The sequence below is a fragment of the Spodoptera frugiperda genome, chromosome 10 (genome assembly GCF_023101765.2).
Source record: "Spodoptera frugiperda isolate SF20-4 chromosome 10, AGI-APGP_CSIRO_Sfru_2.0, whole genome shotgun sequence".
NCBI lineage: Eukaryota > Metazoa > Arthropoda > Insecta > Lepidoptera > Noctuidae > Spodoptera > Spodoptera frugiperda.
The window spans coordinates 10,524,204-10,528,505 of NC_064221.1; the positions used below are offsets into that span (position 1 = coordinate 10,524,204).

Genomic DNA, 4,302 nt, shown 5'->3' on the forward strand with positions numbered 1-4,302 from the left:
AAAGGGTTATTTGAATGAGTAAGTAATAGATACGTTGAAAGTGGTGCATTTTTGTATAAAAAAATAGAAGATTAAAATCCTAATCAAGGTGGTATACGCCTTCTGATTGTAACAAACGCAGTGTCTAAACATGGTACACACGAGTTCCTAAGATCTGGCCTAGCTAATCAATAAAATAATAAAAGATATGAACTAAATAAATAATATAAAACCAATTTTATTACCATTAAAAAAAGATGCTTAAATTATTTGAGGGACAAAAACATAATGTATTTATATAATGAAAAATTAATAACTAAACCATAGAATCCGGAATCATAGAATCCGGGTTGGCCTTTACCACTTCGTAAAATGTCTTATCAGGCAGGTGGCGACATCTGTTGTCGAATAGCTATACTATATGCTCTGTTAATTCTCATGCACTGTTGTAGTTCTACTATTTGTTCAGAGATGGCGCGGCTTAGATGTATGTAGATATTAATAATACGTTTTTAAGTTTTAATAAAAAGCATTATTAAAATTATTTTATCAAAAATTGAAAAAAAGGGATATTAAAAAATAATAATATATCTTATCTATGAGGAACAAAACTATGTTTCCGCCCGGGATCGAACCGGGGACCTTCTGCGTGTTAGGCAGATGTGATAACCGCTACACCACGGAAACTCATACTAGTGGCGTCAAAATTATAGACTAGATCATTTTTTTATCTATACTAATATTATAAAGCTGAAGAGTTTGTTTGATTGTTTGATTGTTTGATTGTTTGTTTGTTTGTTTGAACGCGCTAATCTCCGGAACTACTGGTCCGATTTGAATAATTCTTTTTGTGTTGGATAGTCCATTTATCGAGGAAGGCTATAGGCTATAAAACATCACGCTATAACTATTAGGAGCGAAGAAATAAAGGAATATGTGGACAAAACGGGGGAAATTATTAATTCTTGAGGGCTTCCGTTGCGTGCGCTGCGAAAATGGTTCAAGATACGAAAATTATATGTATGAAAGAATTATTCCTCTTAAAATGATCTAAAAAAGTCCGCGACAGTATATGTCTATCTTTTAGTATTAACTTACTAGAATCGTTTTTATGGTAATCAAACTGGGTCGAAATTAATGCATTATTTGTTAAGAGTTATATTAACGAAAAAATATTAATCTTTATCGAAATAAATGTGTTATTCATTAAGAGTATTTAATTGTGAACAAAATTGTCTTTGACATCACTAAACTTCAACAAACATCTTAGAAGATATTACAATTTTAAAATAACTCCGATATAAAATTCACCCGCGCCGCATGATGCGCGAAACATGACGCTGCCAGGAGGAGAGGCATTGTTTGCGAACGACGCGGAGCCTGGTGTAACTATACTCAAAAAAATTATAGTTTTACTAACGAAGTAAAACATTTTTTGATCATTGACCATCGAAAGCGTTTGTTTACAGCGTAGAATAGCAAAAAAGCGGTTTACACTTTATTGTGGCTGTCTAACAAAGTACAACCAGATTCTACGTATAGTGCAATAATATCGGCTGAAACATTTGATAAACAAAAAAATCCAATTCTTCAATTTATTGTCATAAAAATATGATAGGGTATAAAAATATGGTCTTTAAGGATTTCATTACCTTGCGACACCATGTATGAAAGAAAACATTTATTCTAGAAAGTACTCTTTCTTTTTTTTTTGAGGGGGGAAAATCATCCGTTGGCTACTCCTGCCTTGGGTGAAGCGGAGAGTAAAAATCACCGCGTTCTGATTTGAGCCGGGGCTCCGGTAATCTTTTACGTTGACTGCAGCACCGGATCGGGCATCACAGAACGCGATGCACGGTATGGACGGGTCTGGTTTTGATCGGGCGATGAGCTACTCGCCGTCCGCAGACCCGCGCTTACGGTGGTCGGGGATCGTCACGCGATCCGATAGACGCCCGGAGTGTCTTCTGCGGCGGCTGCGGCTTGATGAGGATCGTTCCCTCACGCGCTCCGTCTCCTCCTTAGCTAGGATGACTGCTTCGCAGAAGGGGGAGACGGCGTCCCTTTCCCCCTCGCTCCGCACCTTGGCCTGAACTAGAGCCGGACGTGAGAGGTTACCGTCGCCTTTCACATCCCTAAGGACATGGCGATGCTCAGCACATGCAATGCACACCGCCACTGTATGCTCCACCATATCTTCCGGGCGGTCCTCGCAATGACGACACCCAGACAAAACGCCTGGGTGTTTCCTCCCGCCGAATTCGAAACAGGTACCAGCCACTCTTCAAAGAGGGGACTTACCACTGCTATAACGCGCATGTAGCGAGCCCATCTAAAAAGTACCCTAGGAATTTTATTTCTGAAACACAAACCTGGGTGGCGGTTACCCAACCTATAGGCGCAGTTTTCCGGAAAACAGTGGAAACGAGTGTGGATTGTTCCTTATAATCATAATCCAGTGCTATCACGAATTTTTAATGCACAAATTAACCGTGGGTAACAGCTATAAGTACATAATTTATGAAGCTGAGAAAGTTGTTTGCAAAAATAAATATAATGCCTAAAATAAATATTCCACGCGGACGAAGTCGCGGGCACAGCTAGTTATATTATATACTTAATTTCTTTCAAAAAGATATACGATCCGTTTACTATCATGACACGACAACAAATATTCTATATGTATATTTCTATTGTTTGCAATAGAAATATACCTTACGATTATAATAATACGATTGAAGTTTCTGTGGTGGCGACCATCGGGACTACTAATAATGATAGTTTGATAAGTTTAATCAGCAATGACTACCTGAATCATAAAATAAAACAGTAACATAGATAGACACACACTTAACACCTTTCTTTGTTTTAGCGAAACACAAAGTATTTTTTTTTTTTCAATAAAAACCCACCAATCCTAAACACAGTACAAGCAAAAAACACAACACCTACTACATACATACATTTGACACCAAATAAAATACATTAAAACATAATTTTTCAAGATTTATTTATACATAAAGATATAGTTAAACGAAGCGTGTTCCACGTGCGTCACTGTGCTCGTCACCACTCTACCAAGGTGTTGGCTTGTTGACGCAAACTCCCACGATACTGGTGGACATTGGTACTACGCGGCCACTGGTCAATCAATTTGTCCTGTACAAGTAATAGAGCGCCTCCCTAGTACTTATGCTGTCCTAGTACATCTGTTACTTACATTATGTAATTTGTATGATTATGTTTATGTTTTATGTAGCGATTGCTTGCTTGCTTGGATTACTGTAATAATGGCCTGCGGTTTATATGAATAAAAATACATTTATCAATTAATACTAAATAAGGCACTATTGAAACGTCAAATTGAATTGTCCGTCAGTCTGTATGTCAGTGATGCTAGGCGCTCGTTCCAATGTGTAGCTTCGAATGGAGAAGAACGAGCAAGAAACTTCATCGTTACCTTTCTGTCATAATACTCCACCGTGGAAGGTTCGTTTTATTAGTCTAGCCAGCCCAGCCAGCCGTATTAGTTTTCCTGTTTAACGAGGTTGGAACTTTTTCCTTCTAAAGTCCTGGTACTCATGTCTGTAAAAAAATATTAATTTATTGTCTCTTATTCTCATTTATACCGTATCAATTTTTATTTATTTACTTTTGTCTCCCGTCTCTTTTACACCAACCACCACTGAAATGTTATAAAATGAGTCAATAACAACCTCCATTCTCTTCCTGATGTCCTGGTACCATTCACTAAAATACCATGCCTCAAACGCCCAAGCGGTCACCGGTGACCGCGCGTGACGTCATTTTTGTAGAAGCAAAAAAGAAATGCCAAGGCGACGACACGACGCGCCGAGACGATGGCGATGCACAGCATGGCCTACTAACAAGAATAAAACGCTATTCTTTTCCTGATATCCTGGTACTAAGTACTAGAAAGCAAGGAAAAGTGGGGATATAAAAAGTTATGAATAAAATGGATTGAAAATTAATGTAAGATACAGTAACAATATTTTTTTCAACGCAACGCAACGTCACTCTTTTTATCCCCGAAGGGGTAGACAGAGGTGTACATTACGATGTTTATTTTTTCAAGTAGCAATAGTTTTCTCCCTCCCAACATGTAATATTAGTACTACAGGTACTATTACTTTTTTCTATTGATAGTATATTTATTTATTTTTAGCCGTAATCGTTAGCAGGGCAAAGGCCTGATAATAGTGATCAATACTTGAAGTATAAATACATATCTACATATTTTGTACTGCTTCTAATGCTGTCCTAAATATCAGATTACAACATGTTTTTGAGGCCCGACTTTAC

General features: G+C 37.6%; 1 non-coding gene across 1 annotated transcript; it reads right to left on the minus strand.

Annotated features, from left to right (window-relative positions):
* Positions 1 to 593: 593 nt before the first annotated feature.
* On the minus strand, positions 594 to 666 carry Trnav-aac (transfer RNA valine (anticodon AAC)). The gene has a single exon. It is a non-coding gene; the product is annotated as a tRNA-Val (tRNA).
* Between the last annotated feature and the right edge of the window lie 3,636 nt (positions 667 to 4,302).